General features: G+C 43.4%; 1 long non-coding RNA gene across 2 annotated transcripts in view; it reads right to left on the minus strand.

Moving 5' to 3' along the window:
• Positions 1–22,795, minus strand: part of LOC125632194 (uncharacterized) — a 64,911-nt gene that overhangs the window by 36,774 nt on the left and 5,342 nt on the right. The gene's annotated exons all lie outside the window — the stretch shown is intronic.

A 22,795-nucleotide genomic window follows, 5' to 3' on the forward strand; every position in this document is an offset into this window, starting at 1 on the left:
AAAAGACTGAAAACGGCAACCCTTTGTGAACCTCATTTTTTTTCCAGTATTTTTTTTTTAATTTCACAGTGCATCACTTATTTCAGAGGAGGGAAAAATAATTTTGGCAGGAAATCCATTGTGATTTGCTAAAAAAGCAGCTAGACAAATCTGGCTTTACAAATATCTCAGGCTTTGTTAATTATTGACAGCTTTTGTTTTTAATTTAATTTGAAACAACATGGAGAAAATGGGCAAGCATGCCCCCTGGCTCCCTGCTGGAGAACCCATCCTCAGTAAGTGGGAGTGATCCATTTCTGTGAAGAGATTTAAGCAGCTGCCGCAATTTCTGCTCCCTTGGTTATGCTCTCCAGATAAATGCAAGGAGACAGATTGTGGGGACCAGCAAGGCTGCACCTGGCACAGTTTTGGGGTGCCCAAAATTGGCAATCCCAGTCTGCGGCCTGCTGGGCACCAACTTGGTCCCTGGTGCAAGATACAGCAAACCTGCACGTACTCTTTCTTAAACCAGAGTGGCATAAAGCAGCCTTATGGGAGACCAGAATCTGAACCAAAAACTAAGTCAGCAGCTTCTGAATGATTGCAGAGGGTTTCTGAAAATGCTGATTACATGCCTCATCCTCAGCACTGCCCTCCTGGAACACTCAGCATTGGGCAGACCACTGTGAACTCCCTACCATGTTAAAAGCTGACCTTTTATTCCCACTCTTTGCTTTCTGTCCCTTAGCCAGTTCCTAATCCTTGACAGAACTTTACCTCTTCCCCATGTCTACATGTTTCCTTAAAGTAAAGAATGCTCCCAGCCTGTTCCGCAAGAAAAAACCGTGCTACCTAGAAATGATGCAAACTGAAATCGTGCAACATTCAGCATCAATTACAATACTGGATTTTCCTGACACTTGAAGATTTTTTTCAAAATATCTTTCTATTTTTTGCTCTGACAGCCACTACAAAGAAATTTTACCCAACAGAAGCTTTACAACTTGTAGCTAAAACATCATCGAAGGGAGTATTTACCTGGATGGAGTTGGTATGTAAAAGGTTGGTCTTGTGAGTGACAACACCACTTCCCAGGAGAGCCCCACATTTTTCACAACCACCACCACATGGGCATGTGCACACCATAGTTCCATGCAGTGATGAGCTGCCACAATCTTAACAACCGGTTCCTGATAAAAAGTTCTGATTTAAGGGATGTGCCTCTGTCCTGCCCCCTCCCGCCCCTGCCCCCAGGCTCCATCCTGCCCCCCAGGCTCTGTCCTGCCCCCCAGGCCCGTTCTCCATCCCAGGTGCCTGCTGGTGGCGCAGGAGTCCTGCAGCCCTTGCATTAGTGGGGTCACTCCCAGCATGTGGGGCGGTGGCTCCCTGCAGGCAAAGGCTGCCGTCTGCCCGACTCCGCATTGCGGGATGTGAGTGCCCCCGAGCGGCGGAGGCTGGACAGCCCCACAGCACAGGAGTGGGAGAGACTGGCGGGGGGGGCTCGCCCCAGCACGCCCAAGGCAGCCCCCAGCCATGGCACCAGCCGGCCCTGCCCAGCTCCTGGGGCTCTCCGGCCCTACGCAGCGCTCAGTCACATGGTGCCTGATCTCCCTACCCAGCGCAGCTGGTCGCACTTCCTGTGCTGGGCAGGAAGCAGCATGGAGCTTGGCCGCAGCTGCTGAGCGAGGCGGCATCGGATCGGCCTTTGCGTGCGGGGCCCCGGAGTGGCTGCCCAGATGGCTGCTCAGCGCAGGTACCAGCCGCAGTGTGGCCCCTGCCCAGAGACAGGACGTGGAGCCCCGCAGCCCTTCCATAGACGCCCAAACGGCGTACTCCATGCACCACCACCCCCAGCACCGAGCCCCTTTTCCAACCAGCGCTGGCTCTAGGATTTTTGCTGCACCAGGCAAAAACATTTTTGGCCGCCCCCACTTTTTTTTCGTGCCCGCCCCTGGCTCTGCTCCTTCCCAACCCCTTCCCCAAATCTCTGGCCCTGCCTCCTCCCTGGGGCGTGCCGCATTTCCCCCCCCCTTGCTTCGTGTGGCTCCCCCTGCAGCCCACTGCCCTAGCTCACCTCCGCTCTGCCTGCTCCCCTGAACACGCCGCCGCTCCGCTTCTCCCCCCTCCCTCTCAGGCGAGGGAGAGACAGCATGTTCAGGGGAGCAGGCGGAGTGGAGGTGAGGGGGGGAGTGCAGGAAGTAACGGGGGGGGTAGAGGAACCGCTCCCACCCCAGCTCACCTCCGCTCCACCTCCACCGCCTCTCCCGAGCGCGCTGCTGCTCAGCTTCTCCTTCCTCCCTCTCAGGCTTGCCACACGAAACAGCTGTTTGGCATGCGGCAAGCCTGGGAGGGAGGGGGGAGAAGCGGAGCAGCGGCAGTGCGCTCAGGGGAGCCGGCGGAGACAGACCGGAGACAAGCGAGGGCACATTTCGAGGGGCGGCATGGCCAGCGCCGGGATGCCGCCCCTAGAAATGTGCCGCCCCAAGCACCTGCTTGTTTTGCTGGTGCCTAGAGCCGGCCCTGTCTCCAACAGCCCCCTTCTATAACACTGAGCCCTATACATGCACCCTCCCTAGCGCCGCGAGTCAGGGCCCCCTTGGCCTGGGGAGCTGCCCCAGCCGAGCCCCAGCCTGGCTGGGACTTTCTGGGGTGGCGACTGCCTACACAACCCCTCCCACCCTCCGTTCTCCGTCCCCTGACTGCCCCCCCCGGAACCTCTGCCCCCTCTAACCGCTCCCTGCCCCTTATCCAACCCCTCCTCCCAGCCCCAGCCCAGCCCCCTTACCATGCTGCTCAGGGCAGCGTGTCTGGATGCCGCATGGCCCGCTGGAGCTCGCAGCCCCACCCCCGTACCAGGCCGCTCAAAGCGGCGGGCGCTGCAGAGCTGCCCAGGAGCGGTCCAGAGCGCTGGCGACAGCGGTGCAGCAGGCTGAGGCTCTGCGAGATGGGAGAAGGCGGGGGAGGAGCCGGGGTAGCCTCCCCGGCTGGGAGCTCAGGGAGCCCTAACAACCGGTTCTAAAACGGCTTCTAAATTTAACAACCGGTTCGCGTGAACCGGTGCGAACCAGCTCCAGCTCATCACTGGTTCCAAGTAAAGCGTCGAGTCTGGTTCAGAGTGATATGAATCAAGACGCATTTTAAACACATTCGGATTTTCCTGCACCCCACCTGAACAGTCCATACTCAAGCAAGTGTTCCCACAACAGGACTATTTGTTTGAGCAAGGACAGCTCACATGGGTGAGGGTTGCTGGATTAGGTCCTATATTTTTAGAGTGTAAATTACCTTCCACCATCATGTTCAAATATACATTTTGTTTTGGAATCCTCTACATCAGTTTCCTCTATCAGGCATATAGTCTATTCTGCATTCAGCTGTGTGCATGTTATCTTAAAAAGAATATGGCAGAATCAGAATGGTTGAGAGACAGGTGACAAGATGGTTAAAGACATGGAGAAACTCTTAGATAGAGATTGAAGAGACGGACTGCCTAACTGAGATGAGAGATGAATAAGAGAAGACATGATGAAAATAAACAAAATAATGAATGGTTCATAGAGCGGATAGATCAGGAACTTCTATTCATCCTGTCTCATCATAATAAAAGAACCAGGGAACATTATAAAGGGGAAAAATTCAAAATTTATAAAAGAAAATACTCTTTCACACAACACACAGTTAGCCTGTGGAACTCATTACTACAGGATACCACTGAGACCAAGAACTTAATATTTAAAAAAGGATTAGACACCTACATGGCTAATAAGAATAGCCAGTTATAATAGTAAATTAAAATAACCTACAAGATTTTGGGGAGAGATATAAACCCTTTTGCCTCAGGTATTAAACCAACTTATAAGAAGTGGAAGATAGGAAGAAACTTTCTTTGGGAGCAAGTCACCTATAACTGCTTACTGCAGGATTTCTTGAACCTCATCTGAAACTGACAACTGCTGGTGACAGCATATTGGATCAGAAGGATGACTGGTCAGACTGGTTGTAGCAGTTCCTAGTGATTCCATGCCAACTTATTTACTGACCTGTGTTTCTTGGTCTGGATAAATACCACATGCCCTTGTGCATGTGTGTGTGTGCGCGCGCGCATGTTCATTACTAAATCTCAATAAGAGATGTGTATGTGTGTTTATGTATGCATAACACATAGATATAATTACACATCAGTCCTTCACTGTCACTTTTCCCAGAGCAGTGAACTGCCTTGTATTTGAAATTAATTATTGCAGAAATAAGGCTACAGAGCTTTTTCTGGGTATTTTTTTCTATTGTGAATGCAAAACAGAAACAAAGACAGTGAGTAAATCTATACTCACAAATGGAAATTCATTGTTTCAGAAAGAGTTTTGCGGTATGAATCCAGAAGTAATACTAAAAACTCCCTTTATGGACCATGGTGTTACCATGGCATTTATGAATGATGAGTAGGTTTGGCAGAATTTGATTTTTATTTTCTAATTTCAATGTATAATATCAATGTTTATTTTTATCCATTTAATTATTCATAGTTGCATAAAATTATGGATTTTAAGCATGTTTTTCAATGTTTATCAATTTAAGTTTTCACAGATGTGACAAATTATGATGGGGCTATCAGACAATGAGAGGATCGGACAATTATTTAATGACCGTAGACAATGAGATTAAAAGAGCCAAAGCTTTATAGCCATTAAAATCACAAAATTGTCAGCATCGCATGTCAAAATATACAAAGCAACGATCCTTAAATCAAACTCCAAGAAGTATTCAAGCAGCATTTTTCTTACTTTGCCTAGCTGTAAATTTCAGTTATCGTCACTGGATTTTTTTTCACCATCAGTTTGTGTGTGTGTAGATGAAGTCAATGTTTACCTACATTTACCAATAATAATCTATTTCTTCCAAACCTAATGAGGAGCTATTGTGAGAAGGCATCTCATCTGGGACCTGATTTTCTCAGCTTCCTCTGACTGAAAAATCACTGGAGCTGTGGGAGCTCAGCACTTTTGAAAAGCCGGTGCTAGTGGTTAAAGCATAGAATTTGGAATCAGGGAATTTGGCTACTAGCCCTGGTTCTGCCACTTACTTGCTGTTTGATCTTGGGCAAATCACTTGCAGGGGTCTACTCAAAGAAAGTGGTTTGGGGTGCCTTTCCAGCACTGCCCTATCCTGATACCTCCTTCACTATTACTTGCTCTCTCTCCGTCTGTGTCCGTCTGCATCTGTCTCCCTCCCTCTTTCACACACCCAGAACTTGTATGTTTGGAAGTCTTTTAAATTAGTCTGGAATGAAGCTCTCATATGTGTGTGGTGCCCAGCGCAAGCAATGAGTAGCTGCTGCCTCAGTGACTGAACTTGCACCTCCTGGCTTAGTTGTGCAGCTGGCTGAATAGTACATAGGGACTTCTAAGTGCTTTTGAAAATGCCAAATGAGTGCCCAGATGCTACCACTGCCCTCTTATAGTGTTCGGCACAGGGCACCCCACTGTTACCCTCCTGCTATGTTAAAAACTGACCTTTAAATTCTGCTGTTGCTGTCTCTCTCTCTCAGCCCTTTCTAATCTTGGAGAGACCTTTATCTCTCACCCCATGACTACTCAATTTTTGCCCCAGATCCCAAATGGCCCCCTCAAGGATTGAACTCACAACCCTGGGTTTAGCAGGCCAATGCTCAAACCACTGAGCTATCCCTTAATAGCAAAATGTGAGATTTGGCCAGCCAAAGGGAGAGGAGCAGGTTGTAAAGCTGATAAGCCATCTCAGAGAATGCCCCACCAGCAACACCCTCCCTTTTAGACAAAGGAGGTACTAGCTCAAGTGCCTCCACTGGTCTGAGATTAGTACTTCAGAAACACCTCCTGAACAGACATTACTGCTTTTTGCTAATGGGCTAACTTAACTACCTGGGGAAAAATTCTGTTCTAATTTACATCCTGTACTGCTCTGTTGCCTTCAGTATGGTTGCATGTTGTATAAATCAAGGCAGAATGAATGTAGAATTTGCCTCAGTAAAATGCAAAAGAAAAAAAGGCTCTCAATTAAAAGGATCCTGATTGATGCAAATTTAGGAGCCAATTCTGGAATACCTCCTACATATGAGAAATCCTTTCTCATGCAAGTCAAAGGGACTGCTCATGGGAATAAGTATTAGTCTTGTGAATAAGGGTGTTGCTGGCTCAGACCCTATAATGTATCTGAATTGCTTGCCTCTTTCTCCCCTCTGCTGTAACACTGTACAAATGAAAGAAAGATCTCTGGCCCCATGGAGAGAGAGCTCTCCTCAGCCCACTGTCTGGCAGTTCTATATTCTGCTGCTGTTGTGCCACTGGGCCAACGACATGGTGGCCCCTCCGCTCCAAAGGTGGATCTTACAGCACTGCATGTGCATTATATCTCCATTCTTTCTTGTGGCAGGTCATTTCCTTGACCTCGACACAATGGAACTGTATTTAAAGAACTGAGTGATAAAAAGCAATCCATGGGATACAAAGCAAAGGGAAAAAAATTAAAAGGGTGCACAATACAAAGGGGTTAAAAAGGAAAAAGAAAAAGGGAAAGCTGGGGAAGATTTGAATAGTATCAAATATTTGAATTGCATTTGTTTGATGAGCATTGTTAGAAAGGCAGTGTGAAGATGCATTTTTCATACAGGTGTTGTGTATTCATTTTTCCAATTAGAAAAATCCCCTTTATATTTTTAACAGTATTTAGAGGAGACTAAGAAGAAAAGGATGCAGAATGCTTCAGGCTAAACTAGGTTCTCCAAACTGGCTTTTGTTGTGTCAATGTGAATTACTTAATAATTCATATTTCAGAATACATTAATGCAAATGATAATTTTAGCCTGCCGTTGAATTTTTAAATATGCAATGCTAGCAATTTATGTTTCTGTTCATTTTCCCAGGTAAAACTGTTTAGACATTTTTAACGTATGCTTGGTTTCACTCACCATATATCTTTCCAATTATCTTAATTTGGGGGTAATTAAAATTTAGGAGCATTGCAAATAATACATGGAGTCCTGTATTTCTGGAAAAATAACACAGAACCAATATTAGTGATGTATTTCTAAACGTGGAGATTTTGGGTAGTACTGCACTAACAGTAATAATATAAACCACGTATCTAGATAGTCTGTATCTAAATATCATGATGATGGGGATGAATCTTTGTCTAGCTCTTTAACTACCTGTTTTAATCAGTAGATGAGATGGTTTGGGTGCTGGGGGGGGGGAGGGGAGGGGGGAGAGGTTCCTGAAAGATGATGTGGTTTTTAACAAACTTACATTTCCTCCCCTCCCAGGCAATACAGTTAAGAGGCTGCAAATTGCAAGTTATCTAGGATGTACTTTCCTTCTTTATGTTTTTGAATGCTAATGGTCAAATATTGGGGAGGAAGAAAGGTGGGGGGTGGGTAGGAGCCACTGAGCAGAGGACCTCTGAGCTATCCTGTTTGCCCAAGTTAAAATAACAAGCTCTGCAGAACATATTCCTTCCAGGCTCCCTTGAGGTCTGCATAGGACAGAATTCATTCCTGTCTGCACAGAGGAGAACTGCCCAGGAACATACCACACACATTGGGAAAGTGATTTGTACTTGATTGGGAGAGCATGCTGTGCTCCTTACTGTTTGTCTAGAAACCGTGTGGGTACTCCTCTGGGGTACTTGTTGCTAACAATTGAATATGCCTCTGAGGGGGGCATAGGTGGGGGGATGGCATGCTGGGGTTTAGCTGCCCCCTCACCCCCAGCCAGCTGACAACTGCTCTTGGAATTACGGGTTGCCTCCAGGCACATTAGCTTGGTTCTTCCCATGTCAAGGGGTTGTGTTGCCTGAATTCTGCACCACTGATACATGAGGAGAGGAAAGAGACTTCCGGCCCCTAACTCCTACCCCAAGCAAGACAAATCAAAATTGTGCTCTAGTTTCTTTTCAGGAATACAAAGCAATATTGACCGCTGACAAATTCAAAATATATTCCATAGGATATTCCTACCTCCTGGCTTCCACTCTGCCAGGGTCGCTCAGTTGTGACAAAATGGTGGCATTTCCTACCTATGAGTTAGACAAACAGCTAGATACTGCCTAGCTACCATTTGGATCTGGTACACAGCTCCCAAATGAAAACTTTTGCTGTATTTAATAAAATATTATTCAGACAACCATTGAAAAATAAGAAGGCAGCTACTAAAAAGGAAATGGTAATGAGATGAAAATAGATTTCAAGGAATCAAAACAATTTGTTTCAAATTAATATTACAACCTGAGGATATAAATATGTCTGGTTATTGGAACACACATTTCTCCCCCTTAAACCAGTGCTAGAAGCATAAAACTTCCCACGACATGCTGTATTGGTCAATGGATCTCTGTAAGAAGGTGTTTTGCATCTCAGAGGTAGCATAAGAGCCATTAGATGTGGGTGTTGCTATGGTAACTGCTCTTTTTTTTAATTGAATAGCATAGTAAGTAGTCTTGTAAAACCCACCAACCCGTAACTTGCTGGTGCCCTGAGGCAGCTTTAACTCAAGCACCTTTTCTCTGTCTTTCCCTCCCTACCCCAACCTCCCCCACCCACCCCCAAGACACGCAGGTACCTAAGCATAAGCTACCTGCTTCCAAGGGTGATACTAGGGCAGAGATTTTCATGGCAAAGTGTACCTGTACTAAAGTTCTGACATGACAAGAGTGTAGGTAAGAGAATTGGTCTTTGTTTCCTGGCCCAGTTACATGGCATGGATCAGGGTTACGAAAGGCAGGACTGGTATGCATTGACTTCAGAGGTCATTGCTCCACCTTTACTTTTTTCTTTTCTTTTTTGAAAATCAAATGCAAATCCAGCCCCAAACAGCAATCTGAAATTAATTAATAAATCATGCAAAATAGAAACTTCTGGAAAACAGAGCTCAGGGACAGGGCAGATGACCCTTTTGACCGATGAGAGGATTATTCTCTCTCTTACAGGACACATACCAATAACTAGTTTCAGAGTAGCAGCCGCGTTAGTCTGTATTCACAAAAAGAAAAGGAGTACTTGTGGTACTTTAGAGACTAACCAATTTATTTGAGCATAAGCTTTCGTGAGCTACTCCTTATATCAATAACTACATTCTCTAAACCTTAAATGTTTTCTGATCACATAGCCCCTTCTTATTCTTAGAACAGCAGTGGCCTGTTTGGCTGTTGAGGGGGATCCACCACTTGGATCCTGTTTATGCTGTACCCCATGCTTTCCTTTGCCAGTGACAGCACTGTCATGTGTTATTTTTCTCAACATGAGAGCACTGTCAGCAGGATGCGGGATGTCCTCAAGAAACAGAGTCAGGATCCTCGTCGTAAAGTCAGATCATTTTGCATTTATCTGAGCTGAGGAATTGGGCTCTGGCCACTGTAACCAGTGGAAGTTTGAAGCAGGAAGGGAGAGTGTCATTCAAAAGAGTACACAGGGAGTGAAATTCATTTCAAGATAGGGCTTAAATGATACATATACTTAGATTGGGTGAGTTTCACCCTATACATATGAATACATAAAGGTAGTGGACACACCTTATTACTTGAGTGTGTTGTCTTATGAACATCAAGTAGGTAGGAGAACAACAATGGAAAGCTGAATGAATCTTCCATCCCTACCACAATTGCAATGACATTCTTATCTAAAGACATATGTCCCATGTCCAACCATAAGTAGTAACATATAATAACTTATTGTGAAAGTTTCTCTCTTTAACTATGTTAACCCATCCCAGTGTGTGTCTTTGTCCCCGACTAGTGGTCAGACCATATATAGTAGTTTGAGTTTGCTACTGCCCCTCTACTAAGGGACCTGGGCCTAGACCCTCAAAGGCATTTAGGCACATAACTCCCATTGAAATCAATGGGAACTAGGTACCTAAATACTTTTGAAGATCTGGGCTCAGGTACTTCAGTCAGGCAACTGAGGCTTTGAGGTCAGAGTTTAAGTTCCTGCAGTTGACTCAACCAGGGTCATTTGTGAACATTTTTCATTGACTATTTCAGTGAGGGACTTTATTTTTACTTTTACTTCAGAAATAGCCAATGAACATTTCTGCTTTTGAACGCTCTATAATGGCAACGGTAGCAAGAAGCAAGTGATTTGATTTAACTGAAAAATAAAATGCTATCTATAAACACATACCACTTTAAGAATAACTGAATCATGAGGAGAAACTTTACTTTAAATAGAAAAGTAAATATTTAGGGCCAAATTTTCAGCTAGCCTTAAGTTGCCTTCTGCTTTTATATGCCCAGTGCAGTGCCCACAGCTTACAAAAGTGGACACACTCAATTAGAGACCAGGCCTGAATATTATCCCTTATTATTTACATGGTAATTTTTGCTTGCCAAACTCAACAATGTGAGTGATTTTTTTTTTTTGGTATAGGCAGGACAATGTGTGTGTGTAAAAATATAGAATAACTGTTAAGTAACTTGTTCTAACATCTTACTTACATAACACAATAAGAAACTTCTAAGTTAAGCCTGTTATTTCTGTACCTAACAACAAATACTGTTAACTAAATACAATGTAAAATGCTCCATAATCTTTGGTTGATTTTGAAATTGAATTACAAAATACAGAGCTACACTATCTTATGACAGGTTTCAGAGTAGCAGCTGTGTTAGTCTGTATCCACAAAAAGAGAGACTAACAAATTTATTAAAAAGAAAAGGCATACTTGTGGCACCTTACAGACTAAAAAATTTATTTCTTAGTCTCTAAGGTGCCACAAGTACTCCTGTTCTTTTTGCAGATACAGACTAACACGGCTGCTACTCTGAAATTTATTAAAGCATAAGCTTTCGTGGGCTACAGCCCACTTCATCGGATGCATAGAATGGAACTTATAGTAAGGGCCGGCCATGTACACTAGCCAAACCAGACAGTCTACGCAAAAGAATAAACGGACACAAATCTGACATCAGGAATCATAACATTCAAAAACCAGTAGGAGAACACTTCAACCTCTCTGGCCATTCAGTAAAAGATTTAAGGGTGGCAATTTTACAACAGAAAAGCTTCAAAAACAAACTCCAAGGAGAAACTGCTGAGCTTGAATTAATATGCAAACTAGATACCATTAACTTGGGTTTGAATAGAGACTGGGAGTGGCTGGGTCATTACACATATTGAATCTATTTCCTTAAGTTAAGTATCCTCACACCTTCTTGTCAACTGTCTAAATGGGCCATCTTGATTATCACTACAAAAGTTTTTTTTCTCCTGCTGATAATAGCTCATCTTAACTAATTAGCCTCTCACAGTTTGTATGGTAACTTCCAACTTATCTGTATATATATATCTTACTATATGTTCCATTCTATGCATCCGATGAAGTGGGCTGTTGCCCACGAAAGCTTATGCTCTAATAAATTTGTTAGTCTCTAAGGTGCCACAAGTACTCCTGTTCTTTTTACTGTCTTATAATATGAGCTCCCTTCTTAATGTTGTGCTTTTACAGGTAGCAATAAAAATAGAATATAATCTGCATGGGCAGCATCCTACATCCTCTGTCTTGGGCTATATCAAATATTTATCTGGGTGTTTTCAGGAAAGTCAGCCTTCTGATAAAACTTTTCAGAAGTGTAAGGCTTACTTTAACTTGGGTTCCAAGTAGATAATAGTCCCTGTGTGTGTGTTTAGTATGCAAAGGCCTTCAGTACATTTTCAATGTTGGTAAATGTGATGCATGTAACTACTGTTACAAGAGTGCTCTATGGCTCTGACTGCTCTTTATGTTAGCTTTTAACGTCTATCATTCCGATTTCTATGCATTATGCCATAACATATAAGAGGCCACATCATCAACTGGTGTAAATCAAGATTTCAGTGGAGCAACACTGACTTTCACTGAGGATCTGGCCTAAGAAGTTTGACTCCTTGTCAAGGGGTGGCAGTTCAGACTGAGTCATTGTATTCACATTCTCCTGGAGACTGCGTATTTGTTCTTTCTATTCAGTTTTCCTTAAATCTGATACAAAAGCCACGTAGGCTTGTTTTGCCCTTTTTGTGTGGAAGAACATATTTACTAACATGTTGATTCCTCTCTTGTGGCTAGTGATGTTCATGTTGGTTCCTGTGTATGCTCATTGTATCCACTTATGAAAAGAAGGATGCAGCTCTTTGGACAGGAAAGATATCAATTTTTTGAGACATGAGCCTGGACAAAAACCTTGGATCCTGAACTTGGGAAAGCTCAAATCAAAATCTGAATTTTGTGGCTGATGCCCGTCTTGAATTTTTAATCAGGAGTGGATGGAATTCACACCCCTTCAAAGCATTTAAGAGGGAATTAAGTGGAGCATAAGCCTTGTGCTGATCCTCTGCAGAGGAAGTGAATTTCCCTCTTGTGGCAATGTGACAAATTTCTCTGTCTTTAACCAAATAAAGGGTATTAGTTAGTGAAATGTGCCTAAATATGTTTTATGGGCTGGCATAGATTCTTTATTTGTTTAGATAATTTTGTTCACATCTAGCAAACATCCTTACCTAGAATAAAGGGATAGGAAATACTTGAAATACACTTTAAGACCATGGATTGTTCAAATGCAGACAAGGAATTTCTGAGCAATCTTTAAATTCAAATCACAACTTCTCTGTGAAAGAAAGGTCACTTCTACTTGTGTTCCAGGGCATTCCTTTCTTTTCTCCTCCCCTTAGAGTGATCTCTCCTTTTGTATTATTACGGATGTACCTTGGTTTTGAACTTTTCTTTTTTTTAGTACAGAGGACTGATATTTCATTTTTTAAAGGATAAAAAAAGTAATATATGCAGTAAAGTGAAAATGCATGTCACAGTCCATACCTTTACATTTTACAGGAAAATACGTAATTCATGGATCTGAAAAGAATTAAGATGCACTATTTTTTGCTGAAGGCTTTTTTAAATTAGGCTAATAAATTGCTGCTCTCTGCCTGGCGTGATAATGCATTACATTATCTACTGATGTACATGTATTGTTTGACTCTAATGGTGTGGAAATTAAATGTTAGACATGGGCCAGATGTTCCTATAGATGAATATGAAATATGACTGTTGTAGCTGAGTCTCAATGGGCTAAAAAGGTAGAATGTGAGGTTTTTGAACAACAACAACAACAAATATCTTAAGTGGGTCACTCTATATGCATCCAGATCCAGTTCTAACACTGGTCTATTGAGTGGAATTATCTACCCAAGCCATATTTATAACCATTTCTCAGTGAGAAAAAATTATTTCGTCTTTCAAATGCATTCATGATTATAAAGCTCAAAGAAGAGGGTAAATGTTTGCCAGCCCTGTTAGACTGACAGAAACAGCTTGGGGTGCTTCACTAGGTTTCTCTCTCAGATGCAAACATTCTGAAGGTTCCCTGTGCTCTTCCCCCTTTCTGTGTGCATGCCATATAGTGGCCAAGGGGGCAAACAAATTCATTACAGTGAATATTAATGAAGGTCCCCCACCGGCATCCATACTCTGGGAAAGACAGGGGGAGAAAAGGCTACAATATCCCTTGCAGGGCTAAATTACCCAGTGACTCATAATCTAAGTAGCAGCAGAATGTTACAGAACATGGGCACTTAGGATATTTGATAATGATGGACAGGAGTGCCTTTCAAAACTGACAATAAAGTAGTTTTGCCTTGTGAGTATATCCTTTTACTGGGAACCACCAATGCCTAACAAAAGAATATCAACGGATTTAACAACATGTTTGCGTGTGTGTGAGGGGGAGGCAGGAAAATTCTTATGCAATAATTAAATGGCTGCAAACAAACTAGATGGAAACAGCACTGCTGCAGCTCTTTATAGAAATTGTTGGTGATGCTTTGATCATCGACTGCTGAGCAGTTCCATTTGTTTTTTCTCAGCAGCCAAAAATGTATTTGTACCATAGGGCCCAGTTCTGCCTTCCTTTCCCATGTTGAGTAGCACTTACTCACGAGAGTAGCTCCACCCAACACTAAAAACTTATTCTCAGCACACTGGGGGTAATCAAGATAGCATCAGGCCCGTAAGGAATAGAGCTGAGTGTTTTTTTTTGGACAAATTCACAAAGTTGTTTTGGTAAAAATAAACAATTTCTGAAGGACATTGACACATTTTGATTTTTCAATTCAAAATTACTTTTTTTGTTTCTAATTTTACTTCAATGTTATTTTTTAAAGAGGTAAACATCAGACCAAAGAAAACATTTTGTTTTGGGCTGACTGAAATGTTTTGTAAGATACAAAATCATGTTTAAAACTTTTTCACTTCACCGAAAAATTTGTAATTTTTTTTTTTAATTTTCAAAAATCTGCTATTCACACAGCTCTACTAAAGAATGATAGAAATAAATGTATCTTCGCTCTCACCCCACCATCTGATTGCTGGTTGACAACAGTGGTAAATTGTACCCCATAGATTAAAGGGATGTGATAGCAGGCTCATTGGGGCATTTTGTGAACAGTTTCCCCTCCTTGAGGCAGAAGGCCTCCCTGGTCTGTAAGCTCGGGCTATGTTGAGCCCTCTGGGAGGAATAATATTGCTGTGGGAGTTTTGTTTTTAAGCTTGGAGGGTTTTTGTGTGTATGGTAGTTAGAGCACTGAAGAGTAATACTGTATCCATAGAGCACTCAAGCTGGGGAGGCCTACCTGATCAAGAACCCACCCCTCAACCTGGAGTGTGAGGTAATCACTAGGCAGTACCAAGAAATTGCTGCAGCAGTATCACTTGATGGTGAGCACTACAACCCCAGCACTAGCTAGCTGAAAGTGGCGGAGAGTAGTGGAGGGAGCATGGCCGGATTTAGGGGCAGGCGACCCAGGCAACTGCCTGGGGTGGGGAGCTTGGGGGGCACTGAGCAGGGACGGCTCCACGCACCAGCTTTCCAAGTAGGTGCTTGGGGCGGCATTCAGAATGGGGCGGCAGTCCGTGTCCCGTGGCGGCAATTCGGCGGCAGCTCTGCTGCTCTTCCAGGTGCAGTGGCAATTCGGCGGTGACTGCTTGGGGCAGCAAAATTGGTAGAGCCGCCCCTGGCACTGAGCATGCAGATTTACAGATCCTAGCGTGCAAATTTATCATCTTCTATAAGGGGGATAAATCATGCATGCAAATCATGCAATAAACTCATGAAATGGGCTACAGAAGCAATAAAAAATAAGGTATTAAAAAGTTTAACAAATGGAGGCAGGGCGCCAAAGATGCTGCTTGCCTGTGGCACCATTTTGTCTAGGGCCACCCCTGGGAGGGTGGGGCCATGGTCACTCCCTACCCTGCACCAGCCAGCAGAGATAGGGGAAAATACACTGGACTGGAACCAGTGAAAGGTTGGCTGCAGTGTGTGATGCTTGGGAGACCCCCCCTCTCTGAGTGATCCAGAATTCTGCACCAGGTTCTCCTGCTGCAACACAGCCCCAACCATCTCTGGTTCCAAAAGCCAGAACTGAACCCTGAGTGTAGGATTTTTAGAAATCAAGTCTGATTATCCATCTAGCTATAGTACTTTTCATGCTCTCTCAGTGGCAGGCACCATCAGACATTAGAGAATGTGTTTTCATCACAGTGAACAGAGGGCTACACAGACTGCTTGTAACTGTTTTTAGCACAGTAAACATGCAAACCAAATGCCTAGGAAAAAAAGCCTTGCCTGGCAGCAATTGATCATTTTTAATTAAAACTTGATATATTGATATTAAAATGTGATATATGAATTTAACCAGCAAGAGATGCCAACCCTAAATGATTCTTTAATTCTTTTAACCCTAAGACTGCTTCTCACCCTATATCCCATCACAGCACTTGCAATCAGCTGGGAGCGCCTGCTGTCAGTCCCCAGGATAAAAAGCAAACTGCTGGAGGCAGAGTGTTCTCAAGAGAGGGTCTGTTTGCACTGAATGCATTTCCTCAGCCAGTCCATCAGAGCCTGTAGCTGCCTCCTTTCAGGCTGTGATGCAAGACACCTCCTTGGTTTAGTTTACTGCAAATGGTGAGGTTTAGTAGTTGGGTGGGTTTGGTTTGCTAGCAGGTGGGGGCAGTTTCAGGTAGTATCTGATATAATATATATTCTTAGTTTGGCTTATGGTGTCAAGGTACCATTGGAATGGACATCTGTAGCAGGGTGGTTACCCGCTCCGGCCCTGACAGGGATAAGGCCAGCCCTGGGAGAGGGCTGGGGCTGTGGGGAGTCGCAGCTGTGGCCAGCTCAATCAGGCCCAGCTGGCCCCTATAAGAGGCTGTGAGCCAGGAACCCACTCAGCCTCTCTCTGCCTGTAGAGGGAGAAGGGCCTGGCTGCAAGGTGTTGAGCAGGACACCTAGATTGGAGCAGGGCTGGGGAAAGGTCAGAGGAGCTGGGAGCTCTGGCCTGGAAAGCCTCAGGCTGAATAGAGATGCAGGGTTGCAGAGGGGCAGCCTATAGGTAGGTGGAGGCAGCAGGTCCAAAACCCCCTTGCCTGTGTTGAGTATACACTGCAGTCTGTCCCTGATACAAGGGGCTAAGTGGGGACTGGCAGTAGCCCAGACTGAGGTGAGGTGGGGGTTCCCCTGGGTGGGGGGACCCAGAACTTGAGAGTATGGGGGGCAGCACCCCAGAGAAAGGGGCACTGAGTCCTGGGAGGGACATGGGGGCCAGCGGTAAGGTGGATTGCTGCCCTGCAGAGGGTACTTCAGTGGCTGGACCTGCTAATTCCTGATGACTATCAGCAGGAGGTGCTGCTGGGTGAGTCTGAACCTTTACAACATCTAATTATTTTAAATAAAACCAAATTAATAATGACAATGGAACAACCAGGAGAAGGAACTTTAGTAAGGAGCACCAATTCCCCAGGTTGCTGATGGGTAGCAGAGTCTCTCTGACCACTGCTCACAATTGCTGGAACCCCTGCAGCTACTGTGGATTCAGACTGTTCTCCAGCTGTAAGTTCCCCCTGCCTGCTAGGGTACAGGGAGCACCTGCAAAGCTGTAATCCACAGCCTTGGGAAGTACAGTCCCTCTCTAGGGTCTCCCTGCATTCTGCCTATCCCTGCACAGGGGTTCCACTCCATCAGAACCTTCCATGGTTGGGGAGAATAGGAGAACGAAATCCATTTAGCTCCATTTTGATGTGTCCATTCCAGTGAGATCAGATCCAGCAAAATGCTTGAATAGGTTGGTGATGGGGACTGGCTTGATGGAGTTTGATATGTGCTAACAGCTGAACTTTTTCATCCAGACCCAGATGAGGTTTTACCTTTGGCAAATTACCTCTATCATTCGAATGGGCTGAATGGATATACTGGATATGAAGCTTGGGGTTGGGGCCATATGATCCCTCCATGGGACACAAAATAGTCTTCTCCCATGGGAATTACTAGAAGTGCCTCTTATCCTGTGGCTGGGAGAGGGGGAATAGGGCCTCAGGGATCCAGTCATCTCAGGAGGGGCCTGTCCACAGCTTCCATTACCTTCAGTGGTAGTAGAATGCATACATCTCATGAGTGATTGGGCCCTACATTCACAGCTAGATTTTTCTAGTTTGAGCCCATCACCAATTTAAAAAATGAATAAGAGAAAAAGCGGAGTCAAGTATTATCAGGAACCTGACTGAAGTTTGGCTTAAAAATACAGCAGGATAACACACAGCTCTCTAACATTTACTATTACTAGACACATCTTATAGGTGACCAGAGCAGAAAGATAATACAAGAGATATCAATCTCACTGCAGCAGTGATAATGAGATAGGTAGCTGTGCATAAATTTGCAGAGCATTAACTACTACACAGATAATATAGTGCTAGTGTGATGCTTCCTATCCCACACAAGTACACATGGAAGAAGAGGTGAGCACAGATCCAGTTTTTCTTCAGCATCATAATCCCTGGCACTTTTATGATGAGCTCAAAGATTTTTACGAACTCTAATTAATTTTCAGGTTTGAGCCCATCACCAATTAAAGAGATGAATGACAAGGGAAAATGCTGTTCAGATTTGCACAGTGAGCATCAATTCCAAGCAAACAAGATGGTTGTGAGGTAGGTAAATATTAGTATAATTTTACATGGAGAGAAACTGAAGCAAAGAGGCATTAAGTCACTTGCCCAAAGTTAGACAGCAAGCTAGTAGCAGAGCTGGGAATGTCTTCTGCTTTCACCACTAGATTACATTATCTTGGTTTTTTACAAGCTGACATATTTTGTCGTCATCTGTATGGTATCCTGTGTCCGGAGACGGGCACAGAGTTTCTTTCCCCATACTCTCCACCTGATCCATTGTTGCCCTATGGCCCATTTGCATCAGCGAGGTTCATGCAAAGTGGCCAGAGGGGTAGGTGCAAGCTAAGGGAAAAATTAAGTGCTTTGCTTACTGTAACCATAAATCGTAGTCTTGTGAAGTGGTGGTGTAAGATATTCAGTACCCTCAACTTTCATTAAAATCTAGGATGTCACAGCCTAATAATGAGTTTTGGTTTCCCTACCAGAAAAAAAATAAACAAGATAATCTAGATCTACAGAATGTCACAGCAATGTCATAAGACTTCTGTCAATACTATTTGTGCTGGAAAGTGCTTTGCAATCCTCTGAAGGAAGGTGCTATAGAAGTGTGAAATATGGGTTAAATGAGACCAATTCAGAAGACACCCTTTCTCCTTGGCCTTCCTCTCCTTTCCCATTTGATGCTATGATTTAATACGTACTTTTGTGATGTGGGCTGTGTGTCTAGTGGTTAGAGCTGAGAACTCGGAAATCCTGGATACGATGGGCTCAAACTCTGCCACATCAATTTGATTTATGACCTGGTATAGGTCACTTAAGGTCTTTGTGCCCCCGTTTATCAATCTTGTCTATGCAGGAAACACCGCTTTCTCACAGGCCGGTCTGAGACTCTAGAACAAATTCCAGTAGGAACTAAGGCCCATCACAAATCTCACCACCTTCCACTCCGAGCACACACTTCTTCAACCTGACCTTCTCGAATATAAACATGGAGAAGTGTGTAAATTTTAAAAAAACAAAACAAACCCCAACAAAACACAATTCAACCCCTGGAGCAAGGACGAAAGAGAACCAGTCATACGTATGTTACATTGCTCAAAGCGCTACAGATGAGCATGGTATAGCAATTTATATGGAATATCCACTTACAGAATTTTGCCAGGGTTGAGTGAGATTTAATAAATTTTCATGTGTAAAGTGCTTTCAGGTCTGCAGATGAAAGGCACCATCTATTTAGTATTTATTAATAATGAAACCTCTTTTAAAACCTCATTGGATTAATATGAGGCTTTCCCTCTGGATTAAATCTATGACAAAGATTTTCCTGCAGGGTTTATTGCAACATGTATTTCAAAGAACTGTGGATCCTCAATGGGAGACTATACTACTAAGTCAATACAGACACACAAGCTGTTCAGTGGAATAAGGCTTCAGGAAAACACTGGGCTTGCCACACTAAGACACATTTCCCCCTAGCAGGAACAGTGGCTATAGAACTTTCCCTGGCCATAATGGCACCACATGAAGAATAAACACATCACCATGCATTATTAGAGCATTTAGACAAAGTTCCAGGAATAAGAGTCCTTTTATTATTTTATTGAAAATATTTGAATTCAGAGAAATCCTGCTCCCAATATTTCTATCAACTTAAATGGGACAGGATCAAACCCTAAATAAGGGGCTTCAGATTTGTTTGCCAAAAAGCAAAACATTTTTCATTAACATTTTTTCACAAGACTGTTTTCAGCTGCAAAATGATGATTTTTACCTAGAGGGTAGAATTTTCCAATTATTTACATGGAAATTCTGTGTTTCCCCTTCACTCTTGATGAAATATGGAAATACCTATTTCCATAGACAAATGCTTAGTGAGAAAATTAGTGGTCTTGTGCAGTCCTCCTTCTGATATCGATTGTTCTCTTTTGTCCAAATGTACCCAGAATAACCAGCCTAAATTATTATAATATAAAATTGTGGAAAAGTGAGTGAGGAAAGATGCTCTTCTTAGCCCCAGAACAGATAAAGCAAAGACATGGGCAGCCGGTACTGCCTATATTGCTTCACTACAGAACCCCACCAGAGTGCCTCAACCCTGTCCTTTAGTGGTAAGTAGTTGTTTATCCTCCAGCCATTATCCTCAGCTACCACCAAGAAGCATTACAGTGTACAGAGGAGAATACGTTCCTGAAAGTACCTTTGTGGCCTGCAGATCCTGTGCTGGTGGGGTGCATAAATTAGAGCAATCTGAAGGCTGCCTTAAGTTGCAGTGGCTCCTAATAGCCCCAAGGGACCGATACTGTACCCAGTGATCGGCAAGACATAAGTGTAGGACATTCTCCTTTCCTCCATGCTGAGTGACAAAGGAGCCATGCTATCAGAGGATCCCCCTACACTGATGCTTCTGTTGCGGTCGATGCTGAATTTAAGGCTGCTCCGCCTGAAGGTGGGGCAATGCAAAGCAGGCACTTCGTAGTGCAGGATTTGCGCTCCCATGTCCGTTCTATCTGTGGTTTCTCTACAAAGACTGCCAAGAGGGGTGTGAATTGTGGGTTTGGATTTTGTGATGTGAACACCTGGCCATAGGGAACTGCAACTGCCAAACGCAAACAGACCAGCACAACCGCTATATGGTGGTAGTAACTTTCAGTCATTACTAAGCTGGTCTGGATTCAACCTGTGTTCCATTACTGCTCTGCTGAACCTACCAACCTCTCTTATTACAGACAACTCTTCTATATATACAATCACTGTTAAATACAAAAGTGACTTGAACAATCCCATTATTGCTTGTGATCAAGAAATCTGTTTAGTGAGAGTTTAAAAGAAAAGTCAATAGAAATCTAAATAATAATAAAACCTATGATTTCCCTTTACTCTTTCATTCCCATTTGCAGATTCTCTGCCTTAATGAGTCATGATCATTAATACAGCACATATGTATAAAATAAAACTCATCTCCTTCTGCCTTTCCCCAGCTGCAGCTGCTTCCCCACCCCCATATCTCATTTTTATTTCCAGACCTAAGTCACCAAAATGTTCCTGTGGGGGAACCTTCCCTTCACCCACTGTCTTTATTTGGTGTGGATTTAACTTGCTGCTTGTGCACAGAACTATGGACCTGAACTCTGACTGCTTTAGTGTGGCAAAGAGACAGCTCACATCAATCGCAACAACCCAGCTTGAAGCAGTAATGCAAGCTGGACAAAAGCTAAAAGGAAAAAAACCAGCAGACCTTATTTTATCCTGTGAGCCTATCAAGGATTGTTCACCAGCAATGACATCTCTGGCAAACAGCTCAATGAAATTTTTGAAGTCTTAAAGTCAAGGCTAAACTTTCCAAATTCATCAGTAGGTGCCTAAAATCAGTCTCCTAAATCCAAATGTATTTTTCTCAATAAGTGGCCTGATTTTCCAAAGGTACTGACCAGCCACAGCTGCCATTGAAACTGATTGACACAATTCCTCCGAAACCTCTCCCTCTGTTACTGTCTCCCCACCCCCCACACCCCCAAGCAGTATTCAGGTGAAACATACTTTTATTTGAAATATAAAGGTCAAAGAGCCAAGAGATGTGTCTATTGCTTTCTTGTAGCATAAAACAGTGCTTCCCAAACTGGGAACCAGGAAAGGTTCATGCCTGATGTTTTTTGTGTTTTCTGATTAAGAGGTTACTAAACCAGGTTTAAAACTCACCTGTTATCTATGGGTCTGCTACTGCTGCTAGCACTGGAAACCTTTCTGTGCCCTCAGCTCCTGTAAGGGCCTTCCACAGAGAGATTCCCTGTGGGGGTATTCAGCAGAAGTCTCTAGCAGCAGCCCAAGCAGATAGGGGAAGGGGGCAGAGGGAGACACAGGTGTGTCTTATCTTTATAAAGGGACAATTTTTACCAAGTGCTAAGCCTATATGTAGCAAACATTTGGCTAAAGAAGAAAATGCTTTTAAAACTGAAAAGGAAGAAAAGTAGACATTACAAGGATAGTTAAATTGTTTGGACTTGTGTCATTATTACTGTGGAAAGTCCATAGCCATAACTTGTCATTTGTTTTCAGGTGTTAGTAAATGAAAATATGAAGCCAAGGAAACTACAGATGCATTTAGAAACCAAACATCAGGAAATCCAGACTCAAGAACCACAATTTTTTCCTTCAGAAATAAGAATTAAAGTAGCAAAGAAAGTCATGTCTAAAGGAGCAGCCTCAGAAAGCCTTAGAAACATCATATGTTGTAGCCATGCAAATTGTAAATGGCAAACAAGCACATGCCTTCTACTTCCAGCAGCAAAAGACATCTGTAGAATTATAATGGGGGAACAAGGAGCCAAGGCACTGAATTCCTACATCAAATAATATCATCCCTCAATCTTCTGATGACCTGGCAGAAAACATCCAGGACCAGCTGATAGAACAAGCTAAGAAGAGTCAGTATATTGCAGTGCAGCTTGATGAGTTCACAGACATAGTCAACATGGCTCGGCTTCTGTGTTATGTGAAATTTGTTAAAGCAGTTACAATAGTGGAAAAACTTATTTTGCAAAACGGATCCCAATCTGAACAACCTGTGAGGAAATATTCAAGACCACTGATAAAAGTATAGTGCATGAAAGTCTTAATTGGGCTGTGTGTGTGGGGCTATGCACTGATGGAGCAGTAGCTATGACAGGAAAGAACAGGGGAGTAAACAAAGTGGTACCAGCAGCAATTTGGACACACTGCATAATTCATCACCAAGCTTTGGCATCGAAGCAATTGCAACCTGAAGTACATGAGGCCCTCAACATTGTTAAAATTAATTTTATAAAACTCGAGGCAATGAACACACATTGGGCTAGTACACTGTGTGAAGAGAGACACTTTTGACTAATTTT

Source organism: Caretta caretta, chromosome 2 (genome assembly GCF_965140235.1).
Source record: "Caretta caretta isolate rCarCar2 chromosome 2, rCarCar1.hap1, whole genome shotgun sequence".
In the NCBI taxonomy this organism is placed as follows: Eukaryota; Metazoa; Chordata; order Testudines; family Cheloniidae; genus Caretta; species Caretta caretta.